Source organism: Ambystoma mexicanum, chromosome 5p (assembly GCF_040938575.1).
Source record: "Ambystoma mexicanum isolate Mex_15411 chromosome 5p, UKY_AmexF1_1, whole genome shotgun sequence".
In the NCBI taxonomy this organism is placed as follows: Eukaryota; Metazoa; Chordata; class Amphibia; order Caudata; family Ambystomatidae; genus Ambystoma; species Ambystoma mexicanum.
This window is the reverse complement of record NC_090930.1, coordinates 893,746,722-893,774,160: the sequence shown is the minus strand read 5'-3', so window position 1 is coordinate 893,774,160 and position 27,439 is coordinate 893,746,722.

Here is a 27,439-nt window from a genome sequence, read left to right as displayed (position 1 = left end):
TATGCACGTGCTTGCTGAAGGCATTCCGTGTTATACTATGCTAACTAACTATGGGCTGGGGGCGGTACAGTTTTGCAAAAATTGGGAGGACTACACAAAGAAGTCCGTTCAATTTAGATGGCCTCCTAAGGTCGGGACTTTTGATATTAACACAATCGAGCATTTGGAATTAGTATTATTAAGAAAGAAGGTCCGCCCGCCCAGCATGATGCTATTCGCCAGTGGCGAAGAGAAGCGATAAAGCAGAAAATGTCCCAAGATAAAAAGGATAGAAAGAAACAAAAACGAACCTTGCAGGAGAAGGCCTGTGAGTTGGATAACAAAGAGTTTGAGCACCATCTAGATGTAGAGGATCGGGCTACCCTAATAAAATATAGTAAAGGTATGTACCCACTTCTCCCTAAAACAGAAAAGGAAATCGCCAGTTTTAACATCGAAGCTGATCAGGATGCAGTCAGATTAACAGAAAATCTTTTGCGACTAACAGTACCTGTCATATCCCCATCTAATATTGCGCCTCAAGTGCCTTCTGCACCTCTTCCTCTACCCCCACCCCCATATGGTACCCAGATCGGCACCATGGATCCAAATAGTACCGAGGAAGAGGAAGCAGGGCATTTGCCTAGAAAGCCGCCCTTCTTCACTCCGGTTTAATTTGCCAGGTTAGAACACATAGCAAACGATCTGTTTGATAACCTGGCTGGAGGGGTAAGACAGAAATTGAACACCTGCCAGAAGAAGGAATTTCGCCAGGTAATGAGAATACATTGCGACCTTGTTAATAAGTGGTTGAGAGATGATGCTGAGTGCCCGTGGCCCGCGGGTGTGCATAACATTTATAAAGACCTTGACACTGAAAAAGATCAGGTAGCTCTATGGGATTGTCGGGGGGAAATTCTGCCGGGGTCGGCCGGGCCGTCCGCAGACCTCGGGCAGGGAGGCCCCAACTCCTCCCGTATTATTCCAAAAAAGATAGAGTATGAGACACACGCAAGAAGCAAGGTGACTCTGCTGTTTATTAGACAAAACGGCAGGGATGGGTCAAGGAGCGTACGCGTCCGTCCTGACACACACACAATCGTGGGGCTCGCAGGCCCTTTTTACCTTAGTATGACGCGCTACTTGCGTCATCTTACAAAGTTTAATAAAAAACCTATTTCCACTCTGGATTGGTTACTCGAGTGGTAGGGTTAGTATAGTGCACATATAGAGAACGGTGTTAGTGGCTGAGGGTTAGTCAGGTGGTATACCTGGGCTGTCCCTTCAATTTGATACATGAAAATTGTTACATGAAGACCTCTGAGGATTGGTCAATGTGAATGGCGTCAGTGATAAGAACCCCATGTTCTAATTGGTCCGCTCGCGAGCCTCCCAGTCTGGGACTATCGCTGTTCCCAGCTCGCGGTGCACCTGTCATTTGCAACAATGTTTTAATATGAGTAGGTGTAAACAATGTGAGGATTTATTCATATGTTGGGAGGTCGAATACTCCCACTGCTGCAGATGTCCAATGAGTCTTTTAATTGTATCTGCCTGTGTCTTGAAATGTGGGATTCAGGCGTCTCCTTCCTTCTGGGCTTGGCATCTTGTCAGGTTTGGCTTTGTCACGTGAGGTGGGACCGTGTTTGAGGCAAAATTCAACACAATTAATATTGTTTTTCCTACTGTGTGCCTGGTTTATCTTGCAGGTGCGACCTTGGCGTTGGCTTGCAGCGTGCGAGATTGCAACATCGTGCCCTTGGCGGGGTGCCTTCGCCGGGCTCATTTTGCTGGGTCAGCAACCCAATTCTTGCTTATTCAATGTTCATGGAAGCTTTTGCCTGCGGCCTACTTGGGCCTGGTGCATAGGTGGAGCCGTTTAATGCAGGGCGCTTTAGATTGCGGTATCATATTGCTTTATCCTCAGTATCGTGTCTCCGTTATATTCTTCATTATGGTACATGGCTCCTAGAAGAAGCGTGAGCAAGCCTTTTTATATAAGTTCATGGTGCGTCTTGCGTTTCTGCATTTTGAGAGCCTATGTGGAAAATAATAAAGATGTACGTCCGTGAGTATATCTGTCGCCTACGTCATAGCACTGAGTATATTCTTTGTGTAGATTGGTGCGGGAGTGTCCGGTGTATATATTTGCACAGGTGTACTAACCGTTGGCTAGGTGGTCATGGCATCTCTAACGATGTGTTGATTTAGTGCTGGATGGTTCAGTCGAGTTCATCCATGCCGCAGGTATCGGCATGGACAGGGCAGGCTGCTGGGCAGGTAGATGGGCACATCCGTATGTTCCTGTACCAGGGTATTTGGTCGTCTGGTAGATGGGCAAACTCCTCTCGTGGTGGGTGTCTGGCCCGTGATCCTCTAGGCCAAGCGCGAGAGGGGAAGGGCAGGAGCCTGGTCTTCCATTCTACCACTTCAGTCCCCCCTCTGGTCGACTTGTTGACCACAAACATATCCTTTTCTTTATCTCCTCTTACTCTCGATATCTTTGTTATTCCTCCCAAATGTCTATAGTGGTTAACATGGTCTTCAAATGACCAATACATATATTCACAGGTTCCTCCAGGAGTACAGTATACCCATTTCCCTATGTAGCTCCTGGGGTTTCTTGGGTTCTCGAGCTTCACAGATGGTGGGTCCAGGTGGTTGGTGATGATCTGGTTGCGCAACTTCTCTCTCTCTTTTATTATTGTGCCTGTGTGTTGGCCGTCATCTGTTGGCATCAAGAGGTGTATACCAACCATTTCGATCATCTCGTCTGTGGTGCGTGCCTTCCGGGCTTTCCAAAATCTTATTATGATCAGTGTAGCTCCAGCCAGAATAGTGCATCCAACTATAATCTTCAGTCCATCTGACAGCCATGATGGCATCCATGACCATAATATTGAAAACCAGCTCTCATCCTTTTTTACACCTTTACTTTCATCCATCATTTTTGAATGCATCTGGGCCAATTGTGATACAGCTTCCGTGAGTGTACCATTGTCAGCATCGTTAGCAGGAATGAATGTGCAGCATGATTGTCCTATCTTTGCGCAAACTCCTCCTTCCATTGCTGTGAGGAGGTCCAGTACATATCTGTTCTGTAGTGCAACCATTCTTACTGCTCGCAATTCCTCTTTTATTGCATTGAATCCATTTACTGTAGAGTTGATTGTCATCATTAGTTCCCACCTAGTTATCTGGAGCCATTTTGCGTTTGCGTAAGCCTGCAGTCCAGGGTGTATTATTGAGGAGAAGGACATAGATGCTCTGCTGAATAGTCTGTGTTCCGGCGGTATTGAGGTCAGTGCTGTTTCCGACCTTCCCCACAGGTAATTTCCTGTCAGAGGTTCTCCTTGTCTTTTCCTTCTGTTGAGGACAGTGTTGTTGCGTTGCGTCTGTTCTCTGGCCCTTTCCGAGGCTGTGCAGATCTCTTCTTCCTTTTGTTTCCTTCATCCATCTTGGGGAAATTCGCCATGTTCACATGCTTCTGGGGTACCACTAGTGATGGTACATTAACGTGTACTATAGTGCATACACCATTCCACAAAGGGGGCAGTGTGTGATACGCCTTGTCTCCACAGGCCCAGTAATGGTCCATTACTACTGCTGTTCCTGCTCCCCCCTCAGGTAACTCCATCACACTTTCACAGTTGGTATTGTATCCTACATCCACCTCTCCTTTATGTTGGTAGCATACCTTAGGCGCAGTTAAAGGCAGTTTTGTAATTGGGTCTTCATCCTTTTCTATCCACGTGAGCATGGGTACGTACTTGATCCAAGTCATCCAACATCTATGGTTATGTCCATCAATAGTTGAAATATTTTCTCTTGTTACCATGTTGCTGCCAACCACTCCTATGTCCCATTTGTTGTCCATGTACACCTTCCCTGTTATTATCATCAGTGGTGTTTCCCAACATCCGTTTTTACCAGGGACTTCAGTGGCGTACCAATCACATGGTAGGTACTGCAGTGTTACCTTCTTTGTTTCTCCTTTTTCAGGACCACTTGTTATGTATCTGAATCCTTCAGCATGTAAACTGCTCTTGTGGTAACTCAAATAAGTCTTAAGGAAGTTGTTTTCATATGGATATGTATCTCGTGTTTTCCACACCAGATGCACCACTGTCCCTTGAAATCTTCCTTTCGTCTGGAACAGTGTCAGGTATATTATACATCGTGCTATTTTTCCATCTATCTCCGTAGCAACAAATGTTCGAGAAGCGCTCATGGCGTATGGGATCAATGAGCAAACGTAGCAGCTGTCTCCTGTTGTCTGCTTGCCTATTTTGGTCATGTGTTGGTACCACATGTTGTTAGAGACGTGTGCTGAATCTTGTACATAGTTGTCAATGCCTTTGTTATCTGAGTATGTGCTGCGTTTAACTCTATTTTCCTGGTGTGGGGTTTTACTAGTACCACCTGACATAACACCTGTTGCAGCTGGGGGTGGGGGTATATTAGGTTTGGGTACAGCAATAATATCAATAGCATAGCTGTACTGCCATACAGAGGCAGCCAAGAACCCGGTGATTATTAAAATCCCTATCAATTTTATTACAAATGCTAATTTCACCGGCATTTTGCTCTTACCTTGCTGTAGTCCGGCAGCTTATTCTTGCGACGTTACAGTTGCCCGCCTGAAAGTTCTTAATATGCTCGTTATTAAGGTTAGTTGTTGTTATTAAGCTCTCCCTATCAAGTAGTCATTCAGTGCCCAGGCGAAGAGCTGTTCCCACGCCAATCTAAGCGATCTATCTCTTAGGGCAGGCAAGTATGGTTGGAGGTGGGGCATTGAATGTTCTATGGCCAAGAGGAATGCTGTGTAGTAGACACGTACCCTCCTTCCCTTCAGGGACGTTGGCCGTTTTATTTCATATACAAATTGGTGTGACAATTCTTCCAGGTAACTATCGTCTGGGGGTACCATCTACTTCTGGGCAGTGAATTAGTTAGTTATCTACTTTCTTAACAGTACAATAATACACTTTACCTGCATGTGCGAGAGAAAAGAAAGAGAACATTCAGGTGTTTACATGTGCATATGTGCAAAACAGTGTCCTTTAGTTCAATTGTTACTACAGTGGGCAGGGGGTCAGTGGGCAGGGGGTTTGGGGTTCAGCTGGCGGAAGTCTCTTTACCCTTTGATCGTGTCACCATGGGGTGGGCGGTATGGGGATCACCCCTTTTTTTTCCAATAGTTGTCTCTGGGGAATCTGGGGGGTGGCAGGGTATAGGGACACTTAGGCCGTTCGTTGTGGCGGAAGTCTCTTCCTCCGTTGGTGACGCTGTCGTTGTTCTTCCAGTGGCCCGGTTGGTGGCGCTGGGGCGGGTCTGGAGTTTGTAGATCTTTACGTCGTGTAGGTAGTTCCAGGCACGTTTGTCCTGTAGCTTTACTGCTCTCGTTGATACCTCCTCTACTAGGTGGGGGCCAGTGAATCGTGGACTGTTCCACTTTCTGTTGAAATTGCGAAGTAGTACGTGGTCACCTTTAGCAACTTTACACAGTCTTTCCTTTTCCAATTCTTTATCCACGTCTTCTTGTTGATTGCTGTTAGACCCGCCCCGCGTGCGCTCGAGCTGTTGAGACACAAACACTACACTAGTAATCAAAGAAGACACATATTGGTACATTTCATCACCAAGAACACTCGCAGTACTCTCGTGGTCGGTAAATGCTCTTGATGTTGGCGTTAGGGGAAGGCGCATTTGACGTCCGGTAACCACCTTGTGAGGGGTGAGGTGGTGGTCGGACCCTGGTCTATTCCTTAGCTCCAATAGGGCTAATGGAAGGCAATACAACCAACTCTTCTTTGATGTTTGCTGTATCTTTGCAATTGCCTCCTTTAATAGGCCATTCAGGCGTTCACATATACCGTTGGCCAGTGGGTAGTATGCACATGCAAATTTATGCTTGATGTTCAGCAAGGACGTGATGTGCTGGAACATTTCGTTTGCGAAATGTGGGCCATTGTCTGACCTCAGTACCTCGCACACTCCCCACCTGGGGAAGACCTCCCTCACTAGGAATTTAGCTGCTCTAAATGCATCTGGGTGTGAACAGGGCCCTGCTTCAATCCACCTCGAGAATGGGCATACTACTACAATCATATACCTATTTCCTTGACATACGTTGATCATATCAACATAGTCAATATGGAGATGCCGGAAAGGTCCCTCTGGCCGGGGTATAGTACCTCTTATCACCTTCAGAGTGTGGCCGGCCGTAAACTGTTGACATGTGAGACAATTGCTGATAAAATTTGACACATGAGAATTTAACTCGGGGCAGAACCAGTCTTCCCTAATTCGTGCTGCAATTACTTCCTTGCCTGTGTGGGCTGGGTAATGTAGTTGGCTCAGGGCGGTGTTCAAAAGTGCCAATGGTATTACAACCTTTCCAGTGTCACCCTGGCGCCATAATGCGTCGGTTGGTGACATTGTGCATCCTCTTTTTACCCATATTTCCTTTTCGGCCATTGGTGCGGCCGCTTGTAGCTCCATAATCTGTGTGGCTGGGAGATGGGTGTACCCTTCTCTTATCAACATTTCCTTAGCCATTCCCCTCCCTCTCTGTGACTCTGGGGGGTTCCATATCTCACCAAAGTATGCAGCATACTTCGCATGTGCGTCTGCTGCTGCATTCCCTTTTGAGATGTGGTCTTCACCATTGGTGTGTGCGGTGCATTTCACTAAAGCTAATTCTTGGGGATCATTTATTGCTTCAATTAGTTCAGCCAATAGGAGGGCATGTTGCACTGGAGTGCCATCAGCTCTCCTAAAGCCTCTTCTTCTCCATTTCGACAGCCCTGAGTGGACAGTGGATGTAACATACGTGCTGTCGGAGTATATGGTCACTCGTTTGTCAAAGCTTTCCTTCAACGCCAAGATCAGTGCAACTAATTCCGCTGCTTGAGCGGAGTAATGCTGTGGTAATTGTACACATTTCATGGCCACACACACCGGTACCTCCATCATTTTTACCACTGCTGCCCCAGTCCTCCTTATACCATCCCTTTGGTCGATAGTTGATGACCCATCAATGAACAAGAGCTCACCTCCTTCTAGTGCGTTTTCTTCAACCTTTCTAGTACATGAGTACATTTCAGTTATTTGCGTACAATCGTGGGCATAATCTCCTTCCTCAAGTACTTCTGCTAGGAACCTTGCAGGGTTGACCGTGCTACATCTAACAATTGATAGTTCAGCTCTGGATAGGATGATCTCATAACCTGATGCCCTCTGCGTGGTTAGGGTGGACTTAGGTTTATTCAATATTGCAAATAGTGCATGTTCCACAAACAGTGTAGTTGGGCACCCCAGGGTTATTGCTGATGCTTTTTCTACCGCAAAAGCAGCTGCGGCGAGACCTTGTTCGCAAGGGAAATGACCTAACATCACAGGATCTAAGTGGCCACTGTAAAATGCTACTGGTTTGTAGCCCATGCTTGTTTTTTGAGCCAACACTGCTTTCATTACTGCTGAGTCGCAATGTGAAAATATGAAAAATTGTCGCTCATAGTCTGGGGATGCCAGTACCTGAGCAGTTGATATCGCATCTTTCAATTCACCAAAAGCCTCTTTCATTTCCATTGTCCACCCCAGCTTTTTCTCCCCTTTATTGGCTTCCTTTAACCCCTCAAGCAGGGGTCCTATGTATGAACTGTAATCAAATACCCATGCTCTACAGTAGTTGCACAGCCCCAGGAACTGCTGCAGTTCCCTCACTGTTTGTGGTACTGGAGTGTTTGAAATGGCCTGTGCTCTTTGTGGTGCAATCTTTCTTCCATGTTGGGATATGAGCTGACCAATGTAAAGTACCTGTTCTTGACAGTACTGTAGCTTTTCCATGTCTACCTTGTATCCTTTCTCAGCCAATATTGTCAACATCTTTAATGAGTCCTCTCTGCATGTTCTTTCGTTTGTACTGCAAATTATTATGTCATCCACATACTGCAACACTGTGCTTTCCACTTCAATGTTACCCAAATCCATCTGTATTACTCTGTTGAAAATTGAGGGTGATTCGCAATACCCTTGTGGCAATCTGGTGTGCTTCCACTTTGTGTTTCTGTAGCTTGTCAGATCTTGTGAGTCTGGGTGCAATGGTATTGAGAAAAAAGCATTTTTAAGGTCGATCACTGTAAATCGTGATGCTTCTGCTGGAATGCCACACAATATTGTGGCCGGGTTTGCTGCTATGGGATATTCTGCTTCTACTATGTTGTTCAAGGGCCTGAGATTCTGTATGAAGCGCCAAGACCCCCCTTTAGCCTTGCGCACTGGGTATACAGCCGTGTTACATGGTGATTCTGAGGGGACCAATATGCCATTATTTATAAGGGCCGTTATGGTTTCATATATGCCCTCATCGGCCTCTTTTGATAGTGGGTACTGTTTCACTCTGGGGAGTATTGCACCTTTTTTCAATTTTATCCTTACTCCCCCTATACTTTTTATGCACCCCACGTCATAGGGGCTAGTAGTCCACAATGATGTGGGTACCTTTGACATATCCTCCTTAAGAAGGGGACTGGGGTGCATGCGGGTGCCTCAAGTGCCATTGCAATTTTCTGTGCTACTTGTTTGTACGCCACTCTTAGCCATATTTCCACACTCATCATAAACACCATTTCACCTTCCTCCTTTTCTTCTGAGAACAGCTCCTCATCTGACACCTGGGTGAGCCTACATCCTTCTGCTAGTGCTATCACTGCCCTCCATGCTCTTCCTTCTCTGTCTTGGGCATGTACAGCAATGTAATCAGCTGTTGCTATAATGCTCTCAATGTCCACTGGAACCACCTTTCCTTCTGGTTCATTAACAGGTGTTTCTGGTCTGAACAGATAGGCTGCTGGCCTCCTCCATATTTTTCCTTCTATCCCTGGCATCCATGCAAATGCCATGTCTGTCCCGTACTGGAAGAGTTCGCCATCTACTGGCTCCGCCCTAATCGCTGTCTGTCCGCAGTATGCTTGCATAATCTGTCGTGCTGTGAGCATGTTAATCCCTGGAGTAGAGCAAATTATGCCGTCCTCAGTAAAGGATATTGTCATATTCAACCTATTCATTATGTCTCTCCCCAGTATATTTACTGGTGAGGCAGTATAATATAGAAGTGGAACTGACAGGTCATAATCTCCTATAGATAAGGGAATGTTATCAGTAAAAGGAACCAACCCCCTAGCCCCAGAGAATCCTTGGGTGTTCATGGCTTCACCTGACATCTTAAATTTACCTTCCCTTATGCAAGACCGGGTCGCCCCGGTGTCGACAAGGAATGATAATTTTTTGTCACCTATCGTTACCTCTATGCGTGGTTCCTCCGCACTATTAGGTGTTACTGACAGGATGGGACACACCAAGGCCGTCTGTGGGCTGTCCTATTGAGGGTACAACGATTGGCCATTTCCTGTGTAAGGGTTGTGTCCCAAGACCGTCACCCTACCCAGTTGTGTTTGTTGTGCTGTTTGTTGTGCTTGGGGTTGTTGTGTTATCGCTACCTGTTGTTGTGGCAGTGAATATGTCTGTGGCTGTTGTTGTGTTATTAGTTGTTGCTGTTCATTTCCCTGTTGCAACGTCTGCTGTTGCTGTATGCCCTGCTGTTCCTGTGAGGGCCTTGGTTGTCCCTGTTCACTCCATGACGGGGTTCCTGGTCTAACTCTACACGTGCGTGACATGTGCCCTAATAATCCACAACTCCAGCATACCGGTGGTTCCCTACTCTGCCATGGAAAGCTCCCTGTGTTGTCCTGGTATACTGGTTGCCCTGTGGGGTAGGAATTTCTAAGTCCTCCCACCTGCTGTTGGGTGTTATATCCGTATCCTCTCCCTCTCACAATTCCTCCTCTCCCCCTGTTATAATTATAATACCCAGCTCCTGGCATTGGGTATCCTCCTCCCATGTTGGTCGTGTATGGTTGGAGTGGCGGCACCTGTTGTGTTATAGTCTGTGAGGGTGGTATTTGGGAGAGATCTTGTGCAGCCACTACTTGTGTGGGGCTTTGGGTCATTGTTGTAGGCGTAGTTATTAGTGCCCCTTCCATTGTGTATTTAGTAAGCTTTTTCTGTACTAGTTTAGCCTCTTCCGTCTTCCTGTCCTCTTCCTTTTGTTTCATTTTTCCTTCCCATGTCCTGCAATGATGCACTATAGTCAGTTGTATTTCTGGCCATGCTTTTGCTTCCATTCCCACTACTTTCTTTAGTTGTTTCTGAACTCCTTCTGGGAGCCCTTGTACTAGTATATGATAAAATATTGCTGGTGTTTTGTCCCATTGTTCTCTAGTTTCCATGCGCCACTTCTCTTGGATTTCCTGGATATAATCAACAGGATCTTCATTCTCACGCATCTTGCGGGAGGTAATTGCTCCTATGTCTGATGTGTCTGGGTACTGTACCCTCAGTGCCTGCCATAGTGCATGTCTGCAGTTTGCGAATGGTGCCCCATCATGCGATGTGTTTGTTATTGTTACCCCAGGGAATCCCGCTCTCTTCCAAATCTCATCTGCTGCATCCCCTAATATTGATATTAGAAGGCCCTTTACATCTCCTACTGCCAGTTTCTGTCCTGCGGTGTGTTTTTCCATTTCATATATCCACTTACCCGCACCTCCACTTAATGATGGGAGCCTGCATTTTATATTTTCTTTGTCTGTATGCTTCCAAGGGACATACTGTGGTCTAACCCCTCCTCTCTCCAAAAGTGGCATTAAGTTATGTCTCGTTTTATCCTTTGTGCTCCATAAGATCGAGTCCTCACACCCTTCCTCCTCTTCCCTTTCTTCTACATCGTCAATTTCATCCGTATTTCCCCTGCTCGTAACTCTTTCTTCTCCATCTTTTCCCCTTCTTCCATCATTTCCTGTATTTAATGTGGGCATGTGTATTCGTCTTTCCTGCCTGCGTCTAGGGAGGTCCCTAAGCCAACATGCATAGGGTGTCAGTTCGTCTGTGAAGGGCGCAAGTTTTATTGTGCGTAACGAGCGTGAGGTGGTTGAGCATGTAGGGTGCGATGGAAGAGGGCGTGATGGGGACGGTGCGGCCTCATGTGTCTGTCTTTCCCCTATTCCTTGCTCTCCCTCCTCACTTCCCTCCAGCTCATTCTTTCTCCTACGGATCCATGGTGAGTCTGTGTTGGTCCGGGTGATGTATAGTTTATCTAGGCTTTCCCTTTCACTGTTTCTTCCTTCCTTCTCAAATCCTTCTTCTTCCTCACTGCAAAAGTCAGTCATAAACGGCACCCCCCACTCGGTCTTTTTCCCCTTTATTGTTACTGTTTGTAAGTCTATTAGGTCCAGTTCTCCTTTTTCTCCTTTATCAACCGCTCCCCTTTGCGCTGATGTTGTTGCTACTTCTATGTCTCTATATACATCCCCCCATACTTCACTCTCCCTTCTCCTATCTTCTCTTTCTCCTTCATTTCTCTCCTCCATCTCCCTACCATTTTCCTCCCTTTTCCTTTTTAACTCCTCCATTACTTCACTACTCATCTGTTCCATTATTCTTTCATCCTCTTTCTTCCTTTCCCGTTTCACCCTTTCTCTTTCTAATATACTCTCTATCACCCTCCCTTCTTCGTATTTCTTAGTCGTTTCTGATAGTAATCTCCTCTTCCACATTGCCATTTCTCTTTCTTTCTCTTCTTCTTCCCTTTTCTTTTCTCGCAGCACTACTCTTGATACCCTTTCTGCTGCTGCTTTTACCCTTTCAGCTTCTCTCCTTTGCTCCTCAGTTCGTTCCCTTATTTTTTCCAATTCGTTCTTACCTTCATTCCTTTTCCTCGCTCTCTCTCTTTCCTCCCTCTCGAGCTGTTTGATCAATTCATTCTGCTCATCCCTTAACTCTGCTAGTCGTTCCTCCAAAATCTCTTCCTTTTGTCGTAACAGCTCTTCCCCCCTCATTTCACTCTCCCTGGTATTATCCTCGTCTGTTTTCCTTACTACCTCCTTCTCTTCTCCTGTTAATGAACCTCGTAATTTTAATAGTATCTGTGCAGCTACCCACTCATCATTTCCTACTTCCACAGTTTGTTCTTCTCCAGTCCTTCCCTCCCCTGCTGGCATCTTCCTAAGAGCCACATATGGTGGAGGGCTGTATGCCGGGTTCGAGTACCCCTCAGCCGCTCTTAACTGACCTCTTCCTATTTCTCCTAACTCCCTTAAAGGGTACAACCCCCCTCCCTCTGTTTTCACTCCCTTTGCTAGGGGTATATCGTTGTTCGGTTCCTTTTTTATTTCATCTGAATTATTATTCTTTTCTTCTCCCTCTTGTCCGTTCCCCGTGTTCCTTGGGTCTTCACTCCCCTTTTTCCCATCCTCTCCTTCCTCCTTAATCTCTTTTTCTTCCGGTATTTACCCCACAGTGAACATTCCATTTGGTCCTGGTCGAGACCCTTGGAACATCCTCCATAAGTTAAACACCTCCACGTGGTTTGCCAACTTCTTCCCTTTGTATGTATTGTGCAGATGGTTTAATAGTGAATGTTGGGCATATGGATCGAAGCTACCATTAGGCGGCCACGGTGTTATCGTTTTGTTGTCCGTCCCCTGGGTCCATTCTATGCTATACTTAGTCAGTTTCTCCCTATAGGGTGACAATGTTGTACATATGTGTTGTAGTGGGGTAGTGAGGGTGTTCCCCCACCCTCCCGATCCTGTCCCGTATGACATAGTAGCGCTCCACTTGTTACCCTTCCCCTATCTGGTAACGGTTATCTCACTAGCAGTTTACAATATACAGTCTTATATCGTTACCTGGCCCCGTAAGTTTGGGGACTTACGATAGTCCGCTAAGGAAAATTATAAAAATATAGTATTTTACATTTGTATTTTTTCTTCTGTCTTTCTTCCTTTACACGACACCCTTACGGCCCCCTGCAGCCGAGGCGCACGTAGCCCCCTGCGGCTGCATACCCCTTATGACGTTCTTATACAGTCGTCCTATTTTCACTTGCTCCTCCTCCTTCTCCTACACTTGCCGTGGCCGGCGTTCTCCGTGCGCAGCCACGTCCTCCGTTTCACCTTTCCCCGATCAACTCATTACCGTTTATCTCCGTTTCCACTCCCTTACCACAGTTCTCTTCCCCACCACTCTCAGAAAGGAAGATGCCTTGTGCTCGGGATATCCTATGAAGGCCCTACTGGTGACGTCACCGATCTCTTCGAGCTACTGGTAAGTTCTTCATATATCCTTTAAGTTCAAAATACACTTGCAATCTACCCCCGTTAACCTCACAGCTGTCTTCCTGTCACTCCTGGAACAAGGTAATCAATAATATAATCGGACTGCGCACGCTGCATCGCCTCGCGTGTGATACGCCCCTCGACAGGAGGGCTTAACCAGCCAATTATCTTCCGTATTGGGCAACTAACTAGCTACTGCCTACAGGGAAACGTCATCTACCTATCGAGTTTCTTGCTCGAACAATAGGGATCCTCATCTACTCATTGATCAATAAATGCCAAATCGTAGGAAACCACACACGCACACCCTTACACGTAGTCGCGACCTAGGCCAATCAGTGTCTACGAGCGGCCGCACGTGATGTTTTCGTGCTCCGCCCCCTTCTCTCGCGTAACGTAACCGACTGCTCTTGCACTCGTTCGGCTACCATTCATTCCATTGCCAACACTAAATTGCCAAACCTTCGCCGCGCACCTGTGCACCACCTCCCGCCTCCCGTATTTAATTCCTCCCCCCTCCCTCACAATTTCACATTGCTTGTTGTGCGTGGCACCCCTCCAAGCGGCTCGCCACCTCCCCTCGTCTGGACCACGTCTGGACACTCGCCAACCGCGGGCGGGATACTTCTCAACCGGCTCCCGAGGGCCAATATCCGGATTGCGCTGTCCGGTCTTCTCGCAGCTCCGCGATGGTCCTGTAGTCCTCAGAAGGGGGCAACGGCAGAGGGGGCCGCGCCGCCGGGCCTCCTCGCAACGGGATTACCTGGAAAAAGTAAAAATAAAAAAGCAGATCTTAAACAGATCTCAGCAGTGCCTCCAACTTGTCGGGGGGAAATTCTGCCGGGGTCGGCCGGGCCGTCCGCAGACCTCCGGGCAGGGAGGCCCCAACTCCTCCCGTATTATCCCAAAAAAGATAGAGTATGAGACACACGCAAGAAGCAAGGTGACTCTGCTGTTTATTAGACAAAACGGCAGGGATGGGTCAAGGAGCGTACGCGTCCGTCCTGACACACACACAATCGTGGGGCTCGCAGGCCCTTTTTACCTTAGTATGACGCGCTACTTGCGTCATCTTACAAAGTTTAATAAAAAACCTATTTCCACTCTGGATTGGTTTCTCGAGTGGTAGGGTTAGTATAGTGCACATATAGAGAACGGTGTTAGTGGCTGAGGGTTAGTCAGGTGGTATACCTGGGCTGTCCCTTCAATTTGATACATGAAAATTGTTACATGAAGACCTCTGAGGATTGGTCAATGTGAATGGCGTCAGTGATAAGAACCCCATGTTCTAATTGGTCCGCTCGCGAGCCTCCCAGTCTGGGACTATCGCTGTTCCCAGCTCGCGGTGCACCTGTCATTTGCAACAATGTTTTAATATGAGTAGGTGTAAACAATGTGAGGATTTATTCATATGTTGGGAGGTCGAATACTCCCACTGCTGCAGATGTCCAATGAGTCTTTTAATTGTATCTGCCTGTGTCTTGAAACGTGGGATTCAGGCGTCTCCTTCCTTCTGGGCTTGGCATCTTGTCAGGTTTGGCTTTGTCACGTGAGGTGGGACCGTGTTTGAGGCAAAATTCAACACAATTAATATTGTTTTTCCTACTGTGTGCCTGGTTTATCTTGCAGGTGCGACCTTGGCGTTGGCTTGCAGCGTGCGAGATTGCAATATCGTGCCCTTGGCGGGGTGCCTTCGCCGGGCTCATTTTGCAGGGTTAGCAACCCAATTCTTGCTTATTCAATGTTCATGGAAGCTTTTGCCTGCGGCCTACTTGGGCCTGGTGCATAGGTGGAGCCGTTTAATGCAGGGTGCTTTAGATTGCGGTATCATATTGCTTTATCCTCAGTATCGTGTCTCCGTTATATTCTTCATTATGGTACATGGCTCCTAGAAGAAGCGTGAGCAAGCCTTTTTATATAAGTTCATGGTGCGTCTTGCGTTTCTGCATTTTGAGAGCCTATGTGGAAAATAATAAAGATGTACGTCCGTGAGTACATCTGTCGCCTACGTCATAGCACTGAGTATATTCTTCGTGTAGATTGGTGCGGGAGTGTCCGGTGTATATATTTGCACAGGTGTACTAACCGTTGGCTAGGTCGTCATGGCATCTCTAACGATGTGTTGATTTAGTGCTGGATGGTTCAGTCGAGTTCATCCATGCCGCAGGTATCGGCATGGACAGGGCAGGCTGCTGGGCAGGTAGATGGGCACATCCGTATGTTCCTGTACCAGGGTATTTGGTCGTCTGGTAGATGGGCAAACTCCTCTCGTGGCGGGTGTCTGGGCCGTGATCCTCTAGGCCAAGCGCGAGAGGGGAAGGGCGGGAGCCTGGTCTTCCATTCTCCCACTTCAGGATAAATACAATCAGATAATTGACCGGGTAACTAAGGAAAAGAAAGGTTACCACGACCAACTGATGTGGGAAGAAGAGGAAAATTGTAGAAGAGCGCAGTTCTTGTGTGATGCCAAACCGACGGCTAACACTTTGATTAAAAGGATACTTAAAGTAGAGGAGCCAGGAAAGTTAGAATATTGGACGGACATATTTGCCACCCATAGCGAGGCAACTCGACTGATATGTCTGGAAGGACTTTTGAACAAAATAGGATCGGAATGTGGAACAGGTGGGCGGGAGGAAGTTTGTAAAAAGGTGAGAGAGTGCGAGGCCGAGTTAAAAACGTATAAGCCTAATTGGGAAGTAGAGGATCTCAGGACGCGCAGATTGTTCAAAGAACTATTAGAGGTACTTCTCCCAAAAACCCCAATGATGGCACCCGTGAGGGAATGCGCGCCTATTGTTACAGCAAATGTAGACCCAACCAAAGACCCCATTGTAACCAAGACATATGTTTATTTACCCCTCACTAGAGCAGAATTGTTTAGTATAATAAAAAGCACCCCAGACCCTAGGACTAACGCTGCGGGATTCTATAGGGAGCTAAGAGCGCTATTCAAAATGTGTACCTTGACTTTGCAGGACATTGATCATGTGATGTCTGCCGTGACACCGGCTGATGTATGGGAACCCTTTAGATCTCAGGACCCTCCTGGCCATGTTATCGATTGGACAGCATTAGAAAAAGAGGATACAGACCGGAAACCAATTGACCCCATTCCAGAGGCCCTGAAAACACTAGGGACGAGAATATTAAAAGCATTAAGTGACGTGTTGCCAGAGGTAGATGTGAATGTTGAGAAGATGGATGCTGTTGTACAGGGCCCTGTAGAAACAGTGGGGGACTATTTCCTAAAATTTGAAAGTGCATTTAAGGCACACAGTGGTCAGTCTGTTAGCAACCCTACGGGTCAGAGGTATTTTGCCATGGGCTTTGTGAAGGGTTTGCGTAAAAGGAATTAAGAAACCACTCAAATTGGGCAAGAGCACTTGGCAGGCAAGCACTCCGTCCCAGATTCTAGAGATGGCTAAATATTACGAACGGCAGGAGGAGGAAGAAATGGAAGGTAAGAAACAGGCAGACAGGAACTTAAAAAATAAGGTGCTAATGCAACAGCTGGTGCAACCATCTTATAGTAAACAAAGGGGGCTGAAACCCCAGGTAAGAAACCCAGTAGGTAATGCCCCACAATGGACACCCCCACGAATTGATCAGTGTTCATTTTGCAAACAGACGGGGCATTGGAAAAACGTGTGTCCTATATTGATGGCACGAGGTGGTCAACCGGCGGGTGGGAGAGGAAGAGGCCAAGGTGGACCTTATATGGGACCACCCCAAGGACAGGGAAGGTTTGTAAACCCTGAAAAAAATGTATTCTTAACTGTCGCGGCGCAGCGACAAATGGTTGAAGTGAATGGCAATGGGTTTGCGGAAGATGAACTGAGTGGAATGATGTTCTTTAATAACACAGCAGCAATGAGTTGAAACGCCCCTAGTGAACCTGGGGAGGCGGTGTCTGTTCCTATAGACTAGAAAGGGCCGTATGTTAAATTGCAAATAGGCCAGCACCCCACCGTTAAATGCTTGGTTGACACCGGGGCAGGTAACAGCTCGGTTGACGCCAAGGCCGTCCCCTCAGTTCCACTATCGGGTGAAAATAAGGTTTCTGTAGGGTTCGGTGGGGAACCCATATGTACTCCAGTGTCTCAGAAAGTTGAAACATCTATATGTGGAGTGAAATTGACTAACAAATGGTTACTTACTAACAGGTGTCCCGAGAATCTCCTTGGATTAGATCTTTTGAAAGCTTTAAATGCAACCATTTATTGTTCTCCGACAGGTGTGCAAATGACCATATGTAAATCCAAAGTTGGTGGTTGTTATTTGACTGAACCTTTGCCGCCAGAATTACAGGCATTGCCCGCAGAGCTTTGGGCTACTAGTAGTAATGATGTGGGGGTTTTGAACATTCCCCCTGTTGTGATTAAGGTAAAACATGGTGTCCCTCTAACCCGAACCCCACAGTATAGAATATCTCCAGAAGGGGAAGCAGCATTGGTTAGGAATGTACAGGACCTGATGCAGCTTGGGGTTGTTGAAGAATGTGATGACAGTCCCTGTAACTCCATGGTTCTTCCAGTCCATAAGAAAGGAGATGAAGTGACCCCATACAGATTTATTATTGATCTCAGAAGAATTAATAAGGTTGTGGACCCCAGGTATCCAGTTGTCCCCAGTGTGACTAGTATTCTTACTATGGTTTCCCCCACGGCTACTTATTTTAGCGTCGTGGATCTGAAAAATGCCTTTTCCTCCATACCCATAGCTGAAGAATCCAGATACCTTTTCTCCTTTGTGTTAGCACAACGGCAATATAGGTTTTGTCAAGCGCCCCAAGGTTACACAGAGAGCCCAGCTATTTTTAGCCAAGCACTAAAACAACAATTGGATGAAATTTTTGTTACCCCTTGGTGTGATGCTCATCCAGTATGTGGATGATATTCTTATTTGTGGAGACACTGAATTAAGTTGTAAAGAAGGTACCTTGATCGTGTTACAACATTTGGCATATCATAACCACAAAGTGTCGCTTAAGAAAATGCAATATGTAATGCCTAAGGTTGATTATTTGGGATATGTTCTCACTGCAGAGGGTCGATTGCTGTCACCTGAAAGGGTATGATTAATCCAAGAAATGGCCTATCCCAGTACCTTTAAAGAATTGAGACGACTGTTGGGTATCACCTCATATTGCCGCCATTGGGTCCCTGAGTTCTCCCTGCTAGCAAAACCCCTGTTACAATGTCTGAAGACAGAGAAGGATCAGATACCCTTCACCTGCACGCAAGAAATGAGAGAGGCCTGCGACGCTTTGAAAAGCGCCTTGTGTAGTGCTCCCGGGCTTGGGACACCCAATTATGACAAGCCATTTACTCTTTTCGTACATGAACAAAAAGGTTGTGCCCTAGCTGTATTGACTCAGGAACAAAGCAGAAAGCAAACACCTTGTGCTTATTTATCTGGCACATTGGACAGTGTGGCTGCAGCACTTCCCCCTTGCATGCGATCAGTTGCCGCAGCAGCGATAGCTCTCAAACAGAGTGCTGGTTTAGTGCTGGGAACTGCTATAATTGTGAGAGTTCCCCATGCCGTAGATGTGTTGCTCAATAGAACTCAAACCCAGCATCTTACAGCAGCCCACTTAACACAATATGAATTGACATTGTTTGCACCAAATGTAACTATCATGAGATGTAATACTTTAAACCCAGCTTCCCTTTTGCCCTTGCCGAGCGGTGAGGGAAATCAAGACATGCATGATTGCCTTATACGCGCTGATGAGCAGACCCGAGGTAGGGTCGATCTGAGTGACCTTCCCCTAGAGGGAGGTGATGGGGTTCTATTTTGTGATGGCTCATGTAACAAGCTGGAAAGTGGGGAGACAGTGGCTGGGTACGCGATTACAACTGAAAGTGAAATTGTCCATATGGAACGCATACCCGAGTTATCAGCGCAAGCTGCAGAATTGAGGGCGTTGACAAAGGTTCTAGAATTAAGCAAAGGTTTAGCTGTAACATCTATACGGATTCAGCCTATGCACATGGTGTGGCCTTTAATTTTGGCCTGCTATGGAAAGAAAGAGGGTTTCTCACCTCACATGGTACCAAAATAAAACATGGAAATTTGATAAATAAATTATTGACGGCATTGGCTGAACCCGCTCAGGTGGCTATAGTGAAATGCTCCGCCCATAAAAAGGTGGTAGATTTTGTGGGGCAGGGAAACGATTTTGCAGACCAGGTGGCTGAATTTGCCGCGGAACACTGTAAACTGCCCCTTCCAGAGTGTAACATGCTGCAAAAGAACGTGGATGGGAAGAGGGATGAGGGTGAATTGGGAAAGGACCCTGAGGAGATAGTAAAGGACATTCAAAGGGATGCGGCAGATTGCGAAATTAAAGCATGGACTAAGGACAGTAACAATGGACAAACTTCTAATGGGGTGTGGCTGGACAAAATCAAAATGAGGTGGTTGCTCCCTGACAGTTATTTACCCATGGTAGTCGATATGGCACACATGAATGCCCATGTTAATGCAAGTGAAATGGAGGATATTCTAAGCAAGGTGTGGAAGAACCGGAAAATTGGATCGCATTGCAGGAGGTGGGCGGCACAGTGTGCCATCTGTCTCCAGCACAATGTGGGTAAATCTGTGAAGGTACCAGCGGATCATAGCAGACTCCCTACGCAGCCATTTCAAGTGGTATACATGGACTTTATACAAATGGAACCAGTTGCTAAACTAAAATATTGTCTTGTAATGAGGTGTGGGTTCTCTGGTTGGACGGATGCTTACCCCCTAAGAGACAACACTACTATTTCCACAGCTAAATGTATCCTGAAATACTGGGTGCCCCAGTACACAGTGCCCAGCCTTCTGTATTCCAACAACGGAGTGCACTTTACTGGTCAAGTTGTGAAGTATGTATGTACTGCCTTAAGCATCGATCAGCTATTCCATTCCATTTATCATCCCAAGAGTGCCGGGATTATTGAACGATCGAATGCTGTAGTTAAAAATAAGTTGGCAAAAATCTGTGCCTCCACGAACCTGAAGTGGCCAGATGCCCTTCCTTTGGTATTGTTGAGTATGCGGACCACTCCAAAGGGGACGCACAAATTGTCCCCCTTTAAGATCGTGATGGGCTGCGCCCCAAGTGCCTGGTCTGTCCCTAAACCAAGGGTTATTGGTAACATTGAACAGCCATTGTTGAGGGATTACTGTGCTGAACTCACACATAAACTATCTATTATCCATCAACAGGTGAAAGAAGCAGCTCCGCCGGCCCTAGAAGGAGAGGGCCACGCCATCAAACCAGGGGACTATGTCCTAGTAAGGAGCTTTGATCGCACAAATTGCCTGCAAGCCCACTGGAAGGGGCCATTCTTGGTCCTCTTAGCAACACAAACCGCTGTCAAGGTAGCGGGTTCCAAGACGTGGCTACACGCCAGATATTCCACCCCCGACCAAGGACACAGGGAAAGTGAAGTTAGCAAAAAAGCACAAGTAGTAGCAGAAACAATTCGTAATTTAACTGATTATTTTCATGCAAATAAATGATTGCTCTGCTTCAAAGATGCTATTTACCCTAGGTATATGTATCACTTGATGTGATTGGACCCTAAGGAAAGTAGTGTGAGTACATTGTATACAAATATGACCATATACAGGGAAAGTACAGCCATAAAAAAAAACAACAGAACTATCAGAAAGTGCTCATAAGTCTATTGATTATCTTTATGCACAAAAAGGATTGCTGTCTTTCAAGCTTGTGTCTTCCTGTATGTATATGTTTCATATGATGTGACTGGACTCGAAGGGAATTACTGTAAGAACCTACTTGAAGGATACGTCTACAAATAAAATAACATTTTTAGTTTCTGACTGTTACTGAAGAAAACCATGTGGCCTAGATATGTCAGCAAAAGAAAAAAGAGTGAGCCAGACATGTGATGTCATCAGTGATGTCATCAATGACATTTGTGATGTCATCTTTGATGTCCTGGGTGTTAGTCTTAGCAGTGCACGGTGGTGGCGCGAGTAATGGTTGCTTAGCTTACCATAACTGGCGAATTTCAAGGGTTTTTCGGTTTTACTTGGAACCATAACGTCCCTTTAACAAAGTTTTTTCACTGAATTTCATAGGTTTTTAGTAGCGCAACTTAACCATAACGTCCCTTTAACAAAGTTTTTTTCACTGAATTTCATAGGTTTTTAGTAGCAAAACTTAACAATAATGACTTTGACTTTATATACATGTCATATGGAACTGACTAGATCTCTTCTTATGAACGTGATGTCCGCGAACTTATTTAATGTTCGCGGACATGTTCGGAGAACAGTACCACTACCTAAAAACTGTGGGGGTATGTTTGATTGTTATATCATAATATAGGAACATTTAACAAATTCAAAAAGCAGTACACAAACACATTATATATAGTAATACATAAGAAATGTAACCCATATATGTAACACACTAACCATTCATTTAAATACAATATGTTCTATGGAAATGGAATATACCACAAGAAGATAAATTGGCTTCCAACATAATTACCTCACAGACACAACAGAACTGAGAACAAGACCAGACCCACTGAATACATAGAACTTATTTTACCAGAAATAGTAAGTGTACTTCATTTTACTCATATATTTATAAACTTTCTGTATTAGATTAAAAAATATATTATCTTTTTTTTTTCTCACAGAAATGTCTAGTACTCTGGAATGGCTAGAGGACAATTTCCCACATGAAGAAATGTCACAAGATAGTGAAACTAATGGTAAACACTTTATAATATAAACCATTTAAATATTATTATTTTGTACACATTTAACATACATATTTTTTTTTGTACAGAGCATAACAAAATAGAAACTACCTCTGAAGAAGCTGTTATGGAAAACACGCTTGACAACATAAAAGAAAAAATTGATTTACTGTTGACCAATTTTAATAATTTGAAAACTTTTGTTGAAGATCATTTTAAAACAAAAACGTCATACCATTGCCCCACATGTACTTGTCCCTCCTCACCATATCCCAGTCAATTATCCCCAAACCCTCTCCATAATCCAAAACGTTTTGATGACATTTCCATCCCTTCTTCACCTAATACCAATCATGTTGAAACCCCAAATTCTCCTGTTTTTGTTTCTGTTTCTGCCTCACCTTCTCTGTCATAAATTATTAATATATGTTAAATAAAGTTTAATTTTTATATTGTATTGTGAATAGTTTCCGTTTTTTTTAAAAAAAACAATAAAAGTGTCCGCGGACAGTGCGAGTGTTCTGAAATGTTCGTACATAAACGAAAATGGAGGTGTCCTGAAGAACACCACACCTGTTCGTACTGTTCGCTAGCAAGTTAAAACTGTCCTAAGAACACAATTGGTGTCCTGAAATGTTCGTAAAGAAACAAAAATTAAAGTGTTCTAAAGAACACTATATCTGTCCGTAATGTTCGCTATCAACTTAAAACTGTCCTAAGAACACAATTGGTGTCCTGAAATGTTCGTAAATAAACGAAAATGATGTGTCCTGAACAACAGTACAACTGTTCATAGTGTTCGCCAGCAACATGAAACTGTACTAAGAACACACGCGGTGTCCTGAATTGTTCGCAAACAAACAAAAATTAAAGTGTCCTAAAGAACACTATACCTGTCCGGTACTGTTCGCTAGCAAGTTCAAACTGTTTTAAGAACACTATTGGTGTCCTGAAATGTTTGTACATAAACGAAAATGGAGGTGTCCTGAAGAACACTATACCTGTTCGTAGTGTTCGCTACCCAATTTAAACTGTTCTAAGAACACAATTGGTGTCCTGAAATGTTCGTACATAAACTAAATTACACGTGTCCTGAAGAACACTATATCTGTCCTTACTGTTCTCTACCAAGTTTAAACTGTTCTAAGAACACACGCGGTGTCCTGAAATGTTCGTTTCACGTGTGACGCACTTTTAATTACTTCAGAACCCGAACAGTGTCCGTAGGACATCAATGCGCATGCGCTAACCAATCTCCGTGCACTTGGTGTCCTGCGGACAGGCGCTTCCTTCGCGGACTAGTTCGCAAACGGATCTTATGACCGTGCCCACGCTCATCGTGTATCCTGAAATGCGGACACTGTTCGTGTCCCCGAACAATTTAAAAGTACATTTTCAGTTAATCCATAATATTTTTCAATAAAATCTCACCATGCCACAAGTCCCACATAGCAATCTTGAGTTTCTATATACCTTTTGAAACTTTCCGATCCTTTTTTTGTGTTCGATCTGTCCGCGCACAGTGCGCATGTCCGCGGACCGCGCACAAGCACCCCTATAAAAGACCACGCCCAAGAGCTTATTCCCATTGTGTTTCTGGCTATTCTTCAGAACACAGTGATTTTTGCTGCCACCTGCAGACTACACCATCATCGAGATGGCATCCTTGGCTGCTGAACTGCCACTTGGTGCTGCACCTGCTTCAGCACCACCACCACCCCCTCCACCACCACCACCTCCCCAAGGGCCTGAAGAGGGGAACAGGACTGAGGATGCGGAGGAGGAAGAAGAGGATGATGAGAATGAGACAGAGGAAATCCCTACTACCCGCACTAGGCGTGAGTCTTGGGTGTGGCGGTTATTTACCATTCATGGGAATGGTCCTAAGGCTCGTGCGAACCATGTTACCTGCAATGAGTGCAAAATGATACTCAGTCGCGGGAAGCACGGTAACTACAGCTTTGGGACCACTACTATGAAGCGACACCTGAGGTCATCTCACTCTGGGGCTATTCGCAGGGTTGTACCTTGCGAAGAACGTAGCAGGTTGATTTCCTCTACTTCATCCTCTGTTTCTGATCCTGTCACCACAAGGACCACCTCTGTGGGACAGCGTCTTTCTCAAGCTGCCTCACAGGCCATACAGAATGCTGATTACCCTTACCTTTCGAGGGTCACAGTTGTATGTATGTACTGTGACACAGTACTCTGCAGGGGGGAGCGACTTCGGAGTGCTTTTGAGACTATCGTCTCAGAGCACGAGAAGACCTGCTGACTACCCAAATAAAACCCACTCTACATCTTCCTCTCTCAGCTCGCCCTTTCTTATCCCTGTGGTTGGTGTCCCCCCCTTTACCCTCCTTTTCCCTCCTCTGCTAGTGTGTCGTGTCTGAAAAACCAAAAAAAATACAAAATTACAAAAATCTAAAAAAAATAAGGCTCTTTTCAGAGCCGCCTTTCCCAGTTAAAAAATAGAAGTGAAAATAAATGAAGCAGGGCTCTTTGCATTTTTTAGAAGTCCGCGGACAGTTTGCGAACATTAAAAAAATTGGGTTGCTACTCCATCACAAACATTGTAATTTTCTCTGGAAAGAAGTGGTGGCTCTGAAAAGAGCCTTTGGGTGGTGTTTTTAAGTCAAAAATTGTAAATGCCTAACATCTACTTCAAAATCGTTGTTGTAATTCCAAAAAAGGTCGCAATGCATTTTGTACATTTCTCAGAAAAATCTGATTGCCAGCATAAGTAAGATGGACTCCATCTCTGCGAAAAATGTATGTACTACAAAACATAATATTTTCATTGTGAAAAAAAGACATGCCAAAATCTCTTAGAAAACCACAAACAGCCTTATTAACATTGCGCCTTGCTTTTTCCATTTGTGGACCAAATGAAGAAGAACGAAGCCACATTTGTCTCTGCGCAATCCGTGAAAATATCACTTGAGAATTAGGAAACATGTCCATAACCTTCCTAAGTCCTTCTTTCATAGCAAATTGCAAAATAATTCCAGTCACATGTCCTAAACTGTTCCCTCCACAATGAATTACAATTATGTCTGGATGTTGCTCTGTCTCCAGAGTAGCACAGAGAGGTAGCAAGTCCAACCATTTCATTCCACATACTCCATGCCAGTGTACTTCCACATGTGGGAATCCAAGATCTACAGCTACTCCACAGCTTTCTGCATGCACCTTCAACCAATGTATCCACGAATCTCCTAAAATCCAAACAATCTGTTTTCTGAAACACACAGTCATAGCTATCTTTTGTTCTCTCAGCAAAAAGAGTATCTGAGAAAATCTCTCCTGGCACAACACACCCACCAAACTTTCCTGACCAATCCCTTTCAGTGCTTATTCTCATTTGCATGACTTCTGAACCCAAAAATCCCCGGATGTAACTCCCGATGTCCGCGAACTACCGCCATGTTCGTGGACATATCGTAACATGAACAGCCCTTCTACCATTTCCACTACACTCTCTCTGCCATTCCCTCATTGGATGTACCTCAAAAATCACATGACCATGCACCAATCACATTCAAGACCTCTACATCTAACTGCATCATCATAGATCAGCACTGCAAATGTACTCTGAATCTCTCTGAGTACAAGTGTCATATCATTGGCAAGCAGCATCTACCAGAAATACTGTACAAGTCTTCAAGATTTCTACTCGCAGCTCCATGCATATCCATATGCATGAACACAAACTTCAGGTATGCATATTTTCTGTATAGTAGATGACATAGCTCTCAACCATTTTTGTTTTACAGGAGGGTGAAATCACCCGATTTCGTTTTTGGCGGGTGAGACGCCCATTGGAATGAATGGGCGTGCAGGATGCTTGGCGGGTGAGTCTGCCCTTTACAAGGCGTGTGACACCCGCCAAAAGCGTGTGAGTTGAGAGCTATGGTAGATGAACACATTTTCAAACAGACTTTTACCTTGTAAAATCTGTAAAATGAATTTACTGTACTTTTTGCAATTTCCTAAAATCAACTATCACTTATAAACCTTTATACTTTTTACTTTCTTTATACACACACTCAAATCATGTTAAACTAACATTTTTTAAATGAAATATATAGACTACATATATTCAAACAAAATTGCATGCAAACACAATCTATGTTTAAACCTTTATAAAAAATACTTATACAATTTCATATTTTTAGTTTTTATTTATTTATTTACTTAATTACTTTAAATTAGACATGACATTGAGGCGCTATTACCTAGAACAGTTTACTTACAGAAATAGTGGTATTCACTAATATATTATAAATTTCACAAGACATAGTAAAGATATTTTTTTTTTGCTACAGTTAGTCATTCAATACAATTTGTTCATTAAGAACATATGTACTGAACTGATGCAATGTATCTTATGTAAATAAATTAGTTTAATGGTTTTACAGAAGGCACTGAGGATTTCAATTAAAAAAATCAATATCTAAATTAAAAACAGTGCTATATACAAACAAAGTTACTAATTTGAAGCTTTTACAATTGCAGTGAAGACCAGTTTCCTGAAAAGAAGCAGCCGAATTCGAAGAAGAAAGAAAAACTAAGATGTTACCTGTTAATTCTAAAAAAAAGTAAGTAAAATATCACCATAATATTTATATTATTAATCAAATATACTATAACATTAATACGAGCTATTTTGGGTTCTTAAAATAGAGATTTTGTACCATTTTGTCCAAATATTTCCATGTCTTAAGCAGCGATTTACAGCCAGAACGGCCCACAAATTTCTATTTTTGGACACACAAATTAGCCAACTGAACCACTACAATTTTCATATTATAGAACAAACAACTGTTTTAATTGTATACATTAGATTTACTATTTGTACTTTTCCACACCACTAGCTTACTTTTTTTTTGTCATCTGAACCCCAGTTTAGTAACACATAAATTCAAGAATACCTATCCCTACTAGTTTTAGTTCCCAATGCACAATCACACACCATTACATACATCTTTATCATCTTACTCAAACACTCATGCACACAGCACACATACATTCCAGAACACCCCAACCCATATCTTCTTTATTTTTTTCAACAGACCCTAAAGAATGCCTACCAAAAGACAACTCTGTAGAAAGCAATGCAAAATTAGAGCAAATGAAAATAAAGGTGTCCAACATAAGCATCCATCTCTAGCAGAATTTGTAAAAAAAGTTGAAACAAAAAAGCTAATACAATCATTTAGTGAAACACAAGAAGTTTCAAGTACAACAACTTCGCTTCCTCTATCAAAATGTGAAACAAACCAAAAAACAATTAACAGAAAATCAGCTATCAGTACAGATAAAACTACTTCTTCAAATTTTAATATAGTGCAAAGTAAGCATACCAAGAAAAGTATTTTAGCCAAAATATACCGTCACAAAGTCCTTCAAAATCTCATAAAAACAGGAGACAAATCAGGTTCAAAGCTTAAAACCTATCGTAGGAAATTAATCTTAGAAGCATTGATGGACAGTGCAATTCTTCTCAAAAGAAATTTATTTTTTTTACTGTTAAACAAAATG